General features: G+C 45.9%; 1 long non-coding RNA gene across 1 annotated transcript in view; it reads right to left on the bottom strand.

Annotated features, from left to right (window-relative positions):
• The window catches only part of LOC138582574 (uncharacterized), an 88,961-nt gene that overhangs the window by 47,845 nt on the left and 22,948 nt on the right, over positions 1 to 18,168 (bottom strand). Inside the window, exon 3 of the long non-coding RNA XR_011305044.1 lies at positions 16,572 to 16,672. This is a non-coding gene — a long non-coding RNA (uncharacterized lncRNA). The remainder of the gene's footprint in view (positions 1 to 16,571; positions 16,673 to 18,168) is intronic.

The raw sequence follows: 18,168 nt of genomic DNA, 5'->3' as shown, positions 1-18,168 counted from the left end.
TAGCTATAGCTATAGCTATTAGCGCCATGGCTCATGCCGGTAAAATACCGGCACCGCCTTGGCGGAAAGGGGATTTACCGCCCCATTCCAAGGTTGGAGGGGCGGTAAATCCCCCTTCCGCCATTGCCCTTCCCCATTCCCATTTCTGCCCCATAGGGCTCAATGGGAATGGGGAAGGCGCTAATTACGGCACCGCAATTTTGCGGTGCCGTAATTAGCTACGAGGTCCCTTAGCGGGTTGGTTTTTAACGCCTGCAAAAAGCAGGCGTTAAAGCACCAACCCGCTAAGGGACCTCGTAGTAAGGCGGTAATGGTTAACGGTCACCGTTACCATTAACGGTGGCCGTTAACCATTACCGCCTTCCGTGTAATGAGGCCCTTTGTGTTGTTTGTGCATGAATGTGATGGATGTGCTTTGGCTGTATTAACACAGGAACATGGAGAGAAGAATGGGCCGTGCGGTTACTTTTCTTCCGCCCTTGATCCTGTAGCATGCCCTTTGCCAAGAGGTTTGCGAGCTGTCGCTGCTGCTGCTGCGTCTGTAAAACAGAGTGAGGGAATGGTCCTAGGCCATGATCTAACCCTGATGGTGCCTCACTCTGTAGATGTGCTACTGAACCAAACCCAAACGCAACACCTCACTTCTGCACGGTTGACAAGATATGAATTGATCTTGTTTGCTCCTCACATTCAATTTAAGAGGTGTTGTGTTCTTAATCCAGCTGAACTCCTACCTTTCCCGCAAGGTACTACTTGCGGCGATGAAGAGTCACATGACTGTCTGTATACTACCGAACAAGAGACAAAGGGTAGAATTGATTTGAAAGACACTCCTTTGGATAATCCGCAAGGAGAGCTGTTCTGTGATGGCTCTTGCTTCAAACTTCCGGATGGTACATCCACAGCTGCTTATGCAATCACCACATTAAGCATGGTTGTAGAAACTAAGAGAATCACGCATAATTCTGCGCAGGCCGCAGAGATTATAGCATTGACCCGAGCTTGTGAACTTTCCAAAGGGCTTGCAGAAAATATATATACTGACAGTCAGTATGCCTTTGGGGTGGTTCACAACTTTGGGAGACTTTGGTCGGAGAGAGGGTTCTTAACTTCACACGGCACTAAAATCCAACATGGCTCCCTAATAGTACAACTACTCTCAGCGCTTGCGCTCCCTACTCAGTTAGCAGTTATGAAATGTGCAGCACATGGAAAGATTACAAATGACATAGGGAAAGGGAATGCTTTCACTGATCAGATTGCTAGGCAAACTGCTACCGATCCCCTTATGGAGATGTATGTTTCAAGGGAGACTGTAAATGCTTATGCAATAGATGAGGGTGTTGGGTCTGTACGGGATATCCAAGCCGATGCCACGTTAGAAGAATCCAAAAGGTGGGCTGAAGGCTTGGGGAAACTTGATGATGACGGGTGTTGGGTGGACATAGCGGAAGGGAAATGGCTACTCCCTGACGCGTATATAATGATGATGGTCATTATGGCCCATGGTCCTACGCATGTATGTGCCCAGAAGATGACAAAAATGTTAGCGAAAGTTTGGGCAAATGACAAAATTTTGAAAATTGCCCAACGATACGTCCAGGATTGCATGATTTGCCTACAACACAATGTGGGAAAGGGGACAGTAACTCCAAGGGGAAGTTTTGGGCCACCCTCTTTCCCCTTTGAAGTTATCCACTTTTACTTTATTGAAATGGAACGATGTGACAATAAAAAATATGTTCTGGTGGTCATCTGCGCTTTTAGTAAATGGGTTGATGCGTTCCCCATTAAAGATGCTACAGCCACGACTACTGCAAAAACCATGTTAAAGGAATACTTCCCGCGGTTCGGGCTACCAAGAGTTATCTGGTCGGACAACGGTCCACATTTTGTCGCTGCTGTAATTCTGCAGATATGTGCGGCATTACAAATTGACAAATGGTTCCATTCGGCCAGACATGCTCAGAGCGCCGGACTAGTAGAAAGACACAACGGTATCATCAAGAACAAGCTCGCTGAAACGTGTGCCGGCAAAAGAACTAAAATGGCCGGATGCCTTACCAATCGTGTTATTATCCATGCGTACAACCCCTCAAACTAAGACTGGGCTCTCTCCATTTGAGGTGGTAATGGTGACACCTGCCAATATCTAGAACCTTCCTAAATGCAATTCATTGAGAAATGTTGAAAATGTATTACTTTCAGATTATTGCAGCCAGTTGACTAAAAACCTGTATTTGATTTATCACCAGGTACGAGAAGCTTTACCTGTGCGATTCGATGGGCCCGGGCCACAGTATACGGCCTGCAAGTTGGGTGCTCATCAAGGCATTTGAGCGCTCTTCCTGCCTTGCTCATCGCTGGCGTGGCCAGTTCCAAGTCCTGTTCGTCACCCAAACAGCGGTGCCCGTCTCTGGAAGAAAGAACTGGATCCACGCGTCCCACGTCAAGAAACTTCCTCACCCAGTGCCACACGTTACAGAAGAAACAAAACCCCTCGCTAATGCTGCAACCAACGATCACAAAGCAGTAAATAGCGCCGAGAGTTTGTCGGAGAATCGCTCCGAGCCTGTGAGGCTTGGGGAAGTCGCCATTTTGTCTCCACACTCTCCAAAAGTTTTGCATCCGGAAACTGCTGTTTCAAATTCGGCATCTTCACTTGTCTCTGGCACGTTGCTTCCAATGGGAAGTGATGACATATTGTTTCCGGATCAATCAGTACCGGGAAAAGTAAGGTACAATTTGCGTCCAAGAAAATAGACTTACAGCACGGTTCAGCTGTGCATTCGAAGAAGAAAAGGATCATTGAGGGCTTGTTTTTGCCTACATTTGAGAAAGGGGATTCTGTTGGCTAGGGTTGTGGAAGGACTAAGAAGTCACGCGACCGGGAGGTCGCCTGCAACGAACATTGGGGGTATCCGTTTGAAGACTACAATGCCTGCCACCGCTACTGCTAGTATGGCACTTGCAAATGAGGGGGTGACCGACCGGGACAATGGACAAAATGCCTGGGCCCCAAAAACGTATTGCTGTGTTTTTATAATGATATTTAGGTTTATAATAGTCACTGGGCCTCATTATGACCCAGCCGGAAAACCATGGTGCTAATAGCACCATGGTCCATGCCGGTAACTTACCGACTCCGTCATGGAGAAAGGGGGAATTACCACCCCATTACAAGGTTGGCGGGGCGGTAATTCCCCCTTCCTCCATGGCCCTTCCCCATTCCCATTTTTACCCCATAGGGCTCAATGGGAATGGGGAAGGCGCTAAGTACGGTACCGCAAATTGTGGTACCGTACTTAGCACCAAGGTCCCTTTGCGGGTCCCTACTTTAACGGCTGGTGCAGACCAGCCGTTAAGGTCAGGTCCCGCAAAGGGACCTCGTAATCAGGCACTAATGGGTTAACGGCGCCACAGCCTTTTACGGCGCCATTAACCCATTAGCGCCAGGGTCGTAATGAGGCCCACTGTCTTAGGATTGTGGTACCTTGAGGAAATGCATCCTTTAGAATCCTTGTTGCCCACTGAAAATGTATCCACTGTTCCTACTCCCTTTTTACATTTGCATACTCTGTCCCCTAGGGACTCTCAGCATAGACAAAGGTACCACAATAATATTCTACTACTTATCATGAATGCTACGCATGCCATTTTTAATAAGTCTAACTGTTGGGTCTGCTCACATTTACCGCAACACGGGGATAAGGGGCTAGGTTGGTATATTCATCCTTTACCTCTGACAACTGCTTGCTATGCTTCTCTTAGAGCACTGTACTTTGGCCGTTGGAATGATAGCATCTCAGGGAACTTTGATGGCACCAATTTGAATAGTTTTGAGAAACGTGTTTTGACTCCCCTGGGATGCTCGCTTTTCGCAAACAGGAGTAAACCTAACGTTGCTTCTATTAGGCCTTCTGATAGACTGTCTCATCCTTTCCAATCTTTGATTTCCTTTAAGATGGCTCCAATAGGCAATAAGGATGCCATGCCTCCTTCTTACACTGTTAATCATAGCCCTGATTCAGTTTCTTTTTGTATACAGAGGAATGGAACTCAGTCAATGGGAGATTTTCTAGATTGTTCCAACATTGCAAATTTGACTGGGGAAAACAGACCTCTGTATGTAGGCGAACCTGTCTACTTTGTCTGCGGTAATGTAGCATTCCCATGGTTGCCCAGGGATTGGCAGGGAACCTGTTATTTAGGGATCCTGTTAACTGGGGTGTTTATAGCTAGTACAAAAGAAGTTTCAAAGGCTCGTCCACGGCGGGACGAGAATGGTGACACCCCAGCACAAATCTTGGGGGATATAGCAAAATCAGTTGTGCCATTTTGGGGGCAGATAGCGAATTCCCTGGATAACAGAAGACTAGCGAGAGTACTGGAGAGAACCATCAACCGGACCACAGACATACTCTATAATATGACATTAGAAAAGAAGGCGATAAGACTAGTAGCACTTCAAAACCGGATGGCATTAGATGTCATTCTAGCTGAACGTGGTGGAGTCTGTAAATTAGTGGGGTCCGCTTACTGTGTTTTTGTGCCAGATTCCTCCCCAACCATCTTCAAGGCAATACAGAATCGGCAGGTCCTTAGTTCAGAAGTGCACATTCCCGAGGGAAACTGGGATCTTAGCGCTTGGTTCTGGGACTTCTTGCGATCTTGGGGTTGGAAAGTCCTTTCGGTCTTGCTGATTATTTTGGGAATCCTTTTGTTTCTATGTTTCTGTATTCAGTGTCTACCTAGTATATGTACGATGCTAGGGGGATGTTGGGCACAAGCGATAGGTACGATAGGACATAAAGTGTGTGCCCCAGATAAAACTTCCAAAGAATATGTGTTGAAGGAAATTTTAATGAATAACCTAATGGCAATAGATATTTCCGACAGTAATTCAGGGGGCATGGACGATGATGCATGGAGTTATTTGCAAGGAGATCCAAAGTAGTTTTAGAACTTGCCATAGGCCAAAAGGAGGGTTTGTCAAAAGAGAAATTATATCGTGCCTCCTATTGCAATTAATAAATGTATATTGGCCTACGCCAAGCTGCTTGTAAGTCGCTTGCGAAGAAATCCGTGTTGCAAGGTCCTGACCTTAGAATCAATGTAAGCCGCCATTTTAGGTCAATCCGCCATTTTAGGTTCGCTTTGTAAAGTCACCCTGTGAGTTAAAATGGTGGACGATGTCATTCCAAAATATAATATGGCTGTTTTGACCTCTGTATGTAGCTAATATGTAACTTGCCTCCAGGCCACTTGTTGAGGTCGTGAACTGAGACCTTGTCCTTTGTTGACCTGTGTGTAAAGGATTACTCGTGCAATGAAACTAATCCACGAGCATACGTTAAGAACAATGTATTCAAATACTGAACGTAGAACACTTGTTTCACTACATTGTATTAATGTTTGAGAAGACCTACATGGAAAATCCCAGAATACACAGTTGCCGTATAGGCCTGTTGATATATGTATTAAAAGCAAACCAGTTATATGCGGATGTGCGAGACTTGGCATGAACAGTAGATCGGTGATGTTTAGTGGAATATGAACCTGAAGTGGGGCTGGACATCGTGCTCACAAAGAGTATAAAAACCAATGCATTCTAATGTACAGCGTCTCTCACTGAACCACGCTGGAGTTTGTTGTGTTGCACTGAGGGCCGATAGCTATCTGATTTTGCTCTGTTCTTAGTAACTGGATTCAGTATAAAATAAAGTACTTTGTATGTTCCTTTGTAACCCGTGTTCGGTGTATTTCCTTTTGGGGTACTCAGCCTCGATATTTTGATTTTGTTTTCACAGGAACTGTTGGTATACATACACCATTTATGGCCTCAAAATGAGGGGAAATTGATTTTTATGAGAAAAGTATAATGCATTAAGATGTATTCTATTAATGTGGCAGGTTTATGAAAATGCTGCTTGCAATAAGGCCAGGCGTGGACTGGGAACTATAAGAGGCCCTGGAAATAATGTTCAAAGTGGTTCCATATTACACATTTTCAGCAATTTCAACCCTTGTCCTGTGAATAAATGTGGAAATAACATAGGTTTCCACACAAGAGATGCCCAGAGTTTAGAGGCCTACTGGGAAATCTCCAGAGTTCCCTATGGACCAGTACACCCCTCAGTAAGGCTAATTACTGCATGCAGTATTTCTGCCCAAAGATCTGTCAGACTCTAGGTGATGCCCTTCATAGGCAGGCAAGAATACTGTGATCAACATTATTGTAAGATGCAAACAAGTCCAGATGGAGCAGTGCAATTGCTAGCTCTTGTCTCAGGCTATGGAGAGTTCTTCCCACAGGAAACAAACAGAGAAGTCTGCAAGTCTGAGCCCTGACTCTTTTGTGATATATTTTGTTTTTCCTCCTTGTGTATGTATTTAAGTTTTCCAAATGGTTTTGCAATAAAAGTTTGAAGTGGCCAGAAGTCGGATGTTTCCTAAGGACCTATGTTGCATTTCTTGAGCAATGGATTGATGGATTTCGACATCCCCAAATCAGACTTGACCCCAAGGACACATTGCAGAGTCGGAATTGTTTTCTTTGATCAAAAAAGCAGGTCACAGCTGGCAAACCTCTGAAGATGCCTTTCTTGTTTTGACCATTTGAATTAGCTCACAAGAGGTGGTGGAAGAGGAAGAAGTCAGACCTAATATGCCATCGCTATCCTCGGCCAATGAGGCTTTGGGTCTCGTTTGCTTAGTAATGCTTACTGTATTTTTTTATGTGCTCTTGGAAATGGACGTAAGTATATTTACTAGGGTTTCAGAAGGGATGAAATCCACCACTGTTCAAAAAGGTTGCTTGGTTCCAAAACTATCTTAAAGATTTCAGTCCTTTTATTGGTCAGTAAGTGATACATGTAAGAAGGTCATGGTATCAAATAGTAAGACAGACACAAGTGATCACAGTTCAAGCGTGTTTATTGAACTTCGATCAGGTTTGAAAAATGCCTATCAAATCCTAAATCTAAAGATGGGAGCAAGCTACGCCCATCAAATAATAATAACACAGTACTAGTGGAGTCTCTGTCAAAATAAAAGGACCTATACTAATAAACCTATTGCCAATCCTTACTTCTAAATACAAATAGTGTGGGAAACAATGTTATGCAAAAGAAAAGTGTTCAAGAAATTATATGTCAGGATATTCAAGCTGATGGCTTCCCTTCCCACGTTTTCAGCATGGGGCAAGGTGGCACATTCAAGATTAGCACACTCTCTGGTTTCTACCGCATGAGGATGCAGTTCAAAACCTCAACATCATGGCCGTCTGTGTCGTCAAAGTCTCTTTGCCATTCAAAGTCTCTTATTTCAGAGGGCCTGATGCAACACGACAAACATTAAAGTTATTTTCTTCTTAAGATTTCATATGTACACAATTTCTTAAGTGAATAACCAGTCCCCTCGGATCCCCCTTGGGTTCAGACCCACTTTAACACACAAACTTCACTTGGCCTCCCACTGCCGGCCTCAGACCACATTCATGCACTTTTCCAAAACTTCTCTACTTCATCAAAAATCGAAGACTTTCGACTGTGCGCAGGATTTTGCTTGACCTGTCGCAGGACCACTTTGATTCACATGTATTCGTTCTTTCTACATTGACCTCCCTCTGTCGGGCTTTGACCAAAATTATCTCCTAGAGTCACTTCTCAGCTGGTTACCTTACAGAGACCTTCGATTAAGCACCCACGCGGTGCCGGACCACTCAAAGGTATTGTAGCTTGTTTTAAAGTTCAATCACTCATCAGCAGTTCAACTTCACTTGCGTCTCTTATCATACGCGTTTTAACAATGTTTGTTCCAGCGCTCGCCATACAATGTTGCTGCTTGAAACCTTGGCTTCAACACAGACTGGTCTTTTATCGGTCTCCCCAACTCACTGGCTGTGTTGATTTCACTTGCGCTGCTTTGTTCTTGGAGCCAAGGTCAGAACCACTGCAGCTGGTGATTCTCCCCGCCTTGATTATAGACGCGGGAGGGCCTCTGTACCTCCGACACACAATGCAGGATTCTTCAGCCTGGTTTCCTGGTCTTACGTTTTCTATTCTCGAGGTTTCATGAAAGTAACAGTTCCTTGTCAAAAAGTTCAAGCACTTCCCTCCTTGCGATCCTCTTCTGTTTTGCCGTCTTTTGTCTCTCGTTAAACTACCACCTTGGAACTGCTGTTTTCTTGTATGTTTTGCCTCGCTCAGAGTGTGCAATCGTGCGCCCTCCACCTTGTACCCATGTGGAGAAGTGTAATTGAAGTCAGGTGTGTGTGATGGTCAGTAATTGCCTGACCTCGCCTGACCATTGTATTGGGACACGTCAGCTACACGGCTCAGGTTTTAGTCTGTTTTCTTTCATAGCAGGCTGTCTGTGAGAAAGTGTTGGTGTTGTAATGGCTTGGGTTAGAGTTCCGAAATATCCTACCCAGTAGGATGGGGTAGAGGTGTTAGAAGGAAGGGGATACCGCGTCTCACCATCCGGTGTCCCACTCCCACACCCCGAAGAACCCCTCACCCAGGTGATCCTCCGCACTGGTCCACCCCCAGGAACTGGATCCAAAAGTGATGGCCAGAAGCAGGGAAACTTCTCTCCTGAACATCAGTAAAGACCTGCTCTCAAACCTTGATTCTAATCTCCCCTCTGTCCTCCTCCTACTCAATCTCTCTTCTGCCTTTGATACGGTCAACCCTGCCACCCTGCTCAACCACCTCTGTGATAATCTCGGTATCACTGACCAGGCCCTGGCCTGGCTGACCACCTTCCTCTCCAACCAACCATCCCAGGTCCAACTTGGGTCCTTCCATTCCTCTATTTCACTCTCCACCTGTGGTGTTCCCAAGGGGTCTAACCTCTCTCCAAGGCTTTTTAACCAATGCCTGGCACCCCTCATCCACCGCATTGCTGCTCTCTGCTCCAATTTTCAATGCTATGCGGATAACTCTTAGCTCGTTTTCAGGCTCCCCTCTGCCATCTCTTCTCCCTCTATCATCTCTGACTGTCTGTCTGCAATCCAGGAGTGGTGTGTCACCAACAACCTCTGCCTTAATGCCACTAAGTCAGAGATCCTCATCATTGGCACTCCTGCACCTTCCTTTCCTGTCACTCTCTGGCCAGCTTCTCTTGGCCCTCTCCCTGCGCCCACCTGTGAGGCTAAGAACCTGGGGGTCATCTCCGACACCATGCTTTCATTTTCCCCACACATCTCTGATGTCTCTAAGAAGTCAAAATAACAACTGAACCTCCTCAGAGGTATTTTTCCTTTCCTCTCCTTCCCCCAGAAGCTCACTGTCTCTAGAGCTCTGGTTCTCTCTAGACTGGACTACTGCAACAGCCTCTTCCTAAATCTGCCTGCTACTACTCTACGTCCTCTGCGACTCATCCAGAACATGACTGCGAGACTTGTCCTTGGCCTCAAGCCCAGTGATCGTATCTCTCCAGCCCTGAAATCTCTCCACTGGCTCCTTGTGGCTGCAAGGATTAAGTTCAAGACCCTTTGCATTGTCCACAAGGCCTTCTGGGGCCTGGGTCTGCAATACCTTCAACTCTGCCTTCGGAAATATCTTCCTACTCAAGCTCTTTGCTCCTCCACCTCCAACTCCCTCAGGGTCAGTCGCTTCTCCAAGCAACGAGTTGGGGGTAGATTTCTTTCTTCGTCTGGAGCCTCCCTCTGGAACAGCCTCCCTTCTTCTCTGAAACTTGAGGAGAACCATTTTAGCTTCCGGAAGCACCTCAAGACCTTCCTCTTTGCTTCTGCCTTCTCTCTTCTTCTCCCCTGATGATATCTGTCTGTTTCAGCACCGGGCACCTGGCTACCCTTTGATTTTGGGCCCGGATCCCTGCCCACCCAGCCACACTGCCTCTTGGCAACCCTTGCACTTGGGTCTGTATCTGCAACCCTACAGTCCCTTTCCTGCACTTATGAGACACCTTTTGTCTGCGCCTTATTCTTGCACTTGCCACCTGCCGGCTGCACTACCTGTTGTTGTTGATCATATGTTCAGCACTTTTCCACTCTTCCCCTAACCCTTGCACTTTGCCCCTCCCTCTCCCCTGCAGTTGCACATTCTCAATGTCACTGCGCCTTGTAAAATCGTTGTTTTGTTCCTCCCTTGTATCCCTCCCTTGCCTCTTCGCGCCCTGAAACACATGTGTATGGGTGCGATATAAATAGAATATCATATCATATCACCTGGATGACTGATCCATGGGGACTAGTGGGTAAGACGCCTTCTGGTTTCTCACGTGCCCTTCCCCTAAGTGATGTAGCCACATCTGTTTCACATGGAAACAGAGAAAGGAAATTGACGTTCCCCTCGTCTTTACCTTTTAGGTGCTCCACAGTTAAACAGTAGGGTTGCAGGTCTAGGAACCAATGCATGACTCGATGGTTAGAGTCCTTTCACTGGCTTAGCCATACTAACGGAGAATGATCTGTGACGAGTGTGAACTTTCTTCCTAGAAGATAGTGTCTTAGATGGTGATGGCCCACTCAATGGCAAGGGCCTCTAATATTCTAACACAGAGTGATTTCTTTTCACGTGGGAAGGTTTTCGACTAGTGAATAGGATAGGGTGTTCTAATCCATCACAAACTTGGAACAAAACTGCTCCTAACCCTGTAAGAGAGGCGTCCATGTGTAACACAAAGGGCCTCATTACACGGTAGGCGGTAACCATGGTGCTATTAGCGCCATGGTTGCCGCCGGTATTTAACCGTGTCCGCCTTGGTGGATGGCGGAATTACCGCCATACTCCAAGGTGATCGGGGGCGGTAATTCCCCATTCACCAAGGCACTTCCCCATTCCCATTTTTGCCCCCATAGGGCATAATGGGAATGGGGAAGGCGCTAATTATGGTACCGCAAATTGCGGTACCGTAATTAGCGCCAAGGTCCCTTTGCGGCACCCTACTTTAACGGCTGGTGAAATCAGCCGCTAAGGTCGGGTCGCGCAAAGGGAACTCGTAGTAAGGCGGTAAGGGTTTACCGGTACTGGTGCCCTTACCGGTACCGGTAAACCTTTACCACCCATCGTGTAATGAGGCCCAAACTCTTGAGAAATCTACTAACTTTAAGATCGGGTTCTGGCACAGGGTTTGTTTTAAACTGTGGTAACATATATTGTCCTCAACAGTCCAATTAATCTTCTGGGGTTCGGCGTCCTTTAATTTTTTTGTCAACCTAGTTGTTCTGTCTGAGAAATTAGGGATACACTTACGGTAATAACCGGTAACCCTAGGAATGCTCTAAGGTCTCTCTTGGTTTTAGGTGTGGGGGTATCTAGGACTGCTTTCACTTATTCTCATTGGAGCTGGACACTGCCCTTCCCTACAAAGAAGCCGAGGTATTTCACGGCGGATTGAGTCAGCTTACATATGGATGGATTGGTGGTTAAGTCATCTTCTATGGGGGCTGTATGGGGGCTCTCATGATAGTAAAGAGATGGAAAAGATGGTCTTCCCAAGTTTTACTGGTCTTAGGTTTTCTATTCTCAAGGTTTCATGAAAGTAACGGTTCCTTGTCGAAAAGGTCAAGGGCACTTCCCTCGTTGAGATCCTCTTCCGTTTTGCTGTCTTTCGTCTCTCGTTAAACTGCCATCTTGGAACTGCTGTTTCCTCATGTACTTTACCTCGCTCAGTGTGCTCTCGTGCTCTGCCTTTTATCCGTGTGGCGAAGTGCAATGGAAGTCAGGTGTGTGATGGTCAGTAATTGCCTGACCTCAAATGACTATTGTATTCGGACACGTCAGGTACACGGCTCGGCTGTCAGTTTGTTTTCTCTCATAGCGGGCTGTCAGTGAGAAAGTGTTTGTGTTGTAAAAGGGGGGAGGAGTTAGAGTTCCTAAATATCCAACCCGGTAGAATGGGGTAGAGGTGTTACAAGGAAGGGGATACTGTGTCTCGCCATCCGATGTCCCACTCCCACTCCCTGAAGACCCTTCACCAGGTGATCCTCCCGCACCGATCCACCCCAAGAACTGGATCCAAAAGCAATGGCCGTGTCTTAGTCACCTGGATGACAAACCCCTGACCTTCTGGTTTCTCACATACAGTTCTGATAAATCACAGTCACATAACATAACACATGCCTCCTTTTACTGATCAATATTCATACGGGAGAAGTGTGAATGGCTTTTTCAGGCCATTTTATCATTGGGAAGCTTTGTTTTACACCACCCACACTCATATTTCCAGCCATGGCACTTTGATTTGGACAAATCCCTATCAATCCACTGGGGCAAAGGTATCCAACATTCTCCCTAACTCTAAACAGAAGGCTGAGCAAAGTTCTGGATTAGTTTAAGTTCTGGGGTAATGTAGTAGATTATATGAATGGTTTAATGATCTCTGTTTTTACCAGCCGGCCTTAGTGGGACCTGCTAAGGGACCTCGTAATGCGGCGGTAAGGGGTTAACAGCACCGGCATCCTTACCGGCGCCGTTAACCCCTTACCTACAGCCTAATAAAGAGGCCCCATGTCCCTCAGAAGGTTTTATGCTGGTTTGTTGGTAGGAATGTCTAGCCACAAGATGAAATTACCCATAATTAGAATTTTGCTGGGACTGATTTGCTAATCAATCAGAAGTTCCAAACTTTCTTCGATTAATTCCAGGTTGCATCCAGGAGGTTGATAGACAGTATAGTGATCAATGTATTCGAATCGATGGTCAGATTTTCAATATTTAGAAAGAGGTACGCTAGTCGAGATGGCATTGGGAGAAATACTCTCAGAGGTGATATACTCAGAGGATGTGCTCTTCGGTAGCACTGTGGCAGGAGTTTCTCCTGGAAGGGGATGCCACTGAGGGGGGATACCTGACAGTGAATACTCTTCTAGATGCTCTGGAGGAAGATACTCTAGGAATTATAATTTTCAAAGGTATCTTCTTGTGAAACTCGAGGAGATTCTCTAGAATTAGTGCTCCAGCAAGTGATACTATGGGAGGATCCATACGGAAAGGGGCCATATTGGAAGGGTATCCATTTAGAGGGTAAGCCTGGGAAGGGCTGTGAGGGGTCAGAAATGAGGAACAGACACACGGTTGTTGTATTGATGGTTAAAGACATTCTTATTAAATAAATGCCTCTCTGGCCCTATTCTAAAGAGGAACTTCCCTACATAGAAATAAAACTAAGGATCTTTCTGTGTCAGGCTGTCAGTAACTGAAAAGCCGTCCTTGTGTCCAAAACAACCTAGGCTGACCCTCACACTTATTAACAAACAGCAAAAGGTGCAAGGAAATGTCTTTAACTTGATGTTAGAAAAAGTGTTCAAAACCAAAAGTGTAAGAATGACTCCAACAAAAACGTTCTCCAAGGTAAAGACCCCTAGATCCAGAAAGTGATCCCCTTCCCCAAGATTCTTAAACAGGGTGGCAAAATGTCTCTTTAGCTAACAGTTTATTTGTGTCTTCACTGGACTCGCAAAGTTCTTGTTCAACCAAAAGGTTCTGTTCAAGCAATATCTTCTGTAACAGTCTTTCTGTAATGGTTCTTGTAATTTTACAGATAATCTGGTAAAATCCCCTGCCACGAGTCTTTGAACAATTTCAACTGCCTGCTATACTCGCCTGCCAGCACTTCATATGTGTTTCACAGTTCCTTGATGCCACTTCAGCATACTTATTTATGTAATAGGTTTTTATAATGCGCCCATACAGCCAATGGTGCTTCGAGGTGCAGCAAGACAAGAAGAGTTTGGGGGGACGGGGAAGAGGAGAAATAAAAACCCATCCTACTAAGCCTTGTGTCATTCGGATCATGCAAGTGCAGTAACATAAAGTGCGGAAGAGAGGAGAAGTGCCGGTCAGTGCGGAATGTGCTAATGCTGAGGTGGTAAAGGAAGTGCAGGTCGGAGTGGCGAGCACGCAATAGCTGGGGGAAGGGGAGAAAGTGTTAGAAATTCTGTCAGGTTTTGGTCAGTGTGGCAATGCTGGAGGAAACAACATCCTGGCAGAGTTTTTAGCACCTCAAGAAGGTGGTATGTAAGGCTCCTATTCAGAAGCTATCTCCACGCTCTAGTTGATTCCAAGATGGCGCTTTGAATCGGTGCAGTTTCCAGGGACGCCTATACTGCGGAAGAAGGCATAAGAAGCACTGCATGGGTGAGCTACTTTTGTCGCTTCGTGTTTTACTGACCATTAGACGCTGTGTTTCTGTTTTCCTTCCTTGCCTCTGTCTTTTTTCTTAGCTCCCGTTACTTCAGACTGCTTTCCTTTCTGCTGTGTATCTCTGATTCTATTTCTTTCCTTGCTCTGTGCAGTTCCTAATGTACTGGATTTCTCTGTATTCTGCCTGTCTACTCCTATGCCCATATCTCTGCACTACCTCTCCTAGGTATCGCTACTTTTCCTCATTCTGCCTCGGTTCAAGAGCAGATTCTTTCCTTGCTGGTGTTTTTCCCTGCGATTACGAAACCGATTTGGGAGATTTATACACTTCAGGGTGAAAAGACTCCATCTTAGAATTGGGTTTTTCCCTTCAGGGTTTTTCCTTTGGGCTCTGCCCATGGGGCCACACGGCCGCCCTGGTACCCTCAGGGCTAAGTGGATGCCTATGTGGCACAGTCTACTAGCATCTTTCGGGGTAGGAATCCTCGTTGGAACCACGGGAGGATTATAGGGTGGGCCAATCATCAAAACCTTACAGCAAGGGACCATGTGGTGCCTGGTATATCTTGCAATGATAATATTTTGCTCAAATGTACTTGCTCAAACTTCTCCCCTACATTGGCATCTCATGCATATGTATTTGATTGGGGTTTGCCTTCATACTTTGTCTTGTCTGCATTCAAACATTCTTCTTATTGAATCTTGCCTTTGTACTTTGCCTTGACTGCATTCAAACAAACTTTATTTTGTGCATATTTTCTGCATTAGCAATCTTGTACCCTTCAATCACTTGTTGGTGCACTTGTCAGAATGTCCCGGGGTCCCCGGCTGCTTTGGGCAGAGTCACTGATTTCTTACAGTGTCTCTGATGCTGCTTGTGCTTCTCCACCCACCTATCAGTTTGCAGTGTGCTGATGCTTTGCCAGCATCCAGAGCTGCTCCACGGTCACATGCCAGTTTTCCCTCGCAGCCCGGGATTGAAGACTGCTGTCCCGACGAGCGGCCAGACCCCAGGAGCTTTCTGCACTGTTCCTGGCGTCTCCACGACCCTCCTTGTTCGCACGCAGCATTTCTCCCCCTATGCTGGAGGCCTTTCTCTGCTTCTCCAGCTCTCTCATTGTGCCTCTTCAGGAGCCTTACCATGGATAGCAACGTCTCCTTCTGAACTGCTTGCTGCACCTCTCTTCCAAAGTGCATTTTCCATTTTTAAATGTCCGGCTCATTGCAGGTTTGGAAAAACAACTAGTCTGCATGTTGTACTTCAAGCTCCTGTCACTTTGTACAAACTCTCTTGTCCTCCTCCTCGTCTCAGTACCTGACTAGTTATGGGAGTTGAAGTCCATAACTTTCTTTGGGCTTTTAACTCCTGAATGGTTTTTCTCACAGATGTCACAAAAAGGCACATCAAACATAAAGATCATGGTTACCTTTGCACACTTAACTCTTAAATGGTTTTTCTCCTGGACTTTACATAAAGGCACATCAAGAACAAAAGGTGTTATGTGTGAGTTATGAGTGTTTGGGCGGAAAGTGAGGGCCTGAATAGAATAATGTAGAGAAAAGGTTTCTTGACTTCCTCTAGAGGGGGGAATCGTTATCTGACAATAGGCCATTAAGGTCTCGGGGTTCAGGGGTCTTTCTCATGGGAAAGAGAAACCACTAACTCCTTCAATGTAGTAATAACATCTCCCCGGTAGTTCTCTACTCCTATATGATCCTCCCTCATATAACCAACCCCAGGGTAAGGATCAGGTATCGGCTACTGTCCCCTGGCCACATGGGAGGAGGTTCCCAATGGGGAATCCGTGATGACTCCATTTTATTCATCACAGGGCCCTGTGACAATGGGCCTCATTACATGGTAGGGGATTACCGGCAATGGTAAGGACACCGGTGCCGGTAATCCCCTACCGCCCTACTACGAGGTCCCTCAGCGCGTCCCGTCCTTAACGTGTGGTCTGCCCAGGCGTTATGGACGGTTCCCGCTGAGGGACCTCAGAGCTAATAACGGTACCGCAAATTGTGGTTCCGTTATTAGCTCCTTCCCCATTCCCATTGAGCCCTATGAGGGCTCAATGGGAATGGGGAATGGTTCCCGGAATGGGGACTTACCGGTCCCGCAAAGGTCAGAATAGACCGGTAAATCCCTATTCCGGGAACCCGGACTCCGACGGCGGTAGGGGGTAGCAATGGCGCTAATAGCGCCATGGCTACCGCCTACCGTGTAATGAGGCCCAATGTCTCTACATCTCAGACAAATAACCTGTTAGTAAAATGAAATGTATTTTCCGCCTTTTACGATGTTGTCTAGGGCTTGTGTGACTGATAGATGTATAACAAGGAAGACACATATACTTGACGGTAAAACACAGAAATATGCTACTTGGAAATAAAGCATTTAAACCCCCCTAGCTCCCCATCTGGTTTAGAAAATGCCAGAGACAGCCGCTCACTCACCTTCTTCTGCTTTTGCTTCTTGTCCTTTTTGTCTTTCTTATGTTCGTCTTTTTTCTTGTCTTTGTCCTTATCTTTGTCTTTATCATCATCCTTACCGAAAACTGTTGAAAAAATATACAATGAAAGAAGAGGATGGGCTGGCATCAGATGGAGAATTTGTCACATTGTTTTTGTAATGGTTTCTACAGCTGTGGTTATGAAGCTATTTTGTTTCTTTTAAATATTCCTGTGCTCTGGGCTCCAATTATGGCTAGATACCATCTGAGTGTGTCGGTCCTGTACAACATGACTAAAATGGGAGTGTGTGCAGTTCAAATCCCAGCAGGGACAACTCAGCCCTTCATTGTACTGATGTTGATAAATTGTACATCAATACACTGGATGATGGTCACAGCTATTATTTACAGTGCTTAGAATCAGAAGGAATCTGGCATAAAGCACTATATAAAATGTGATAATATTATTAGGAGGTCCCTCACCCTTTTGGCACTCTTTCATTCTACATAGTACCTGGGATGGGATTAAGAGAACTTGTCAGAACCGACCGACACCTTCTCCCATGTCTCACCACAGGTGCCCCAAACGTAAACACTTCTTTAGAGGTTCCACCAAGATAAAATATCCATACCATGCCCATCTAGCCACTGAGATCCTCAACCCCCTTTTATTTGGACAATCAGTCTTATGAATATAGTAAGAAGCACGGATCACAGACCTAACAAAATAGGCTCCCAATGATGAGACCACCTGCACAGTAAAGAGAAACCGCACGTTGCTGAGCCATTGTTTGATCTGGTTTCATGGAATCCCATACATATTTCCCATTGGCTTAGGGTGGCTACACACCTAAATGAACCTCTCAGCGCTAACCTGCCTCAATAAGGACCGCACTCCAGGGAAAAAGAGGGGATTTGGAAAAGAAGATTCTGTTGCTGGAAATGACCTGTCTCATTGAAGGGGATTGATGGCCCATGAACTGATTAACCTACTTTGTAGCTCTCAGAATGGGACCCCCTTTCCGCGAAGTGGACTTTTTCATCTAGCATCTCCCTAAGAGGACTTTGTTTATATGTGTGATTGCTTACTTTTTGCCCTGTTAACTGCAATGTTCACAAGAGAGCAGTTTGGGGAATATTGTCTGTGTTTCTCTCAGACGTTTGTACGAATCTGCTTGAGAGTCCACCAAAACGGTGCCCAAAAGATTCCTATTAACTAAGCCTGGGTGAACTGTCTCAAAAGGTATCTGCGAGCCCCTGCAAATCTCCTAGTGAGATTCGAGTAGGGGTGTGGGTTCCAGATTCAGGCTGATTCTTGGGTAACACGCTTATACAAAATAACCTAAACAACATCAGGAAGGGAGAGAAATGTTAGGGGAAAGGGAGCGGTTGGGTGAGGCAGGGCGGGCTTAGCAAACGGAAATGGGGTCCTGTTCGTCTTTGAATGTTATCCAATTAGAACAGCACATTAAACTCTGGAGTAGGATAGACCAATACACCTATCACAGAGATCTGTGTGTAACGTGCAGGTCCAAGTTTAAATCTGGGTAAGAAAAACTCAGCCTTTCATCCTTTTGAAGTTGAACAGATTAGTAAACGTG

Source organism: Ambystoma mexicanum, chromosome 3q, assembly GCF_040938575.1.
Source record: "Ambystoma mexicanum isolate Mex_15411 chromosome 3q, UKY_AmexF1_1, whole genome shotgun sequence".
Classification (NCBI taxonomy): domain Eukaryota; kingdom Metazoa; phylum Chordata; class Amphibia; order Caudata; family Ambystomatidae; genus Ambystoma; species Ambystoma mexicanum.
Note: the sequence above shows the minus strand (reverse complement) of the source record. Positions and strands in the feature narration are given on the sequence as shown.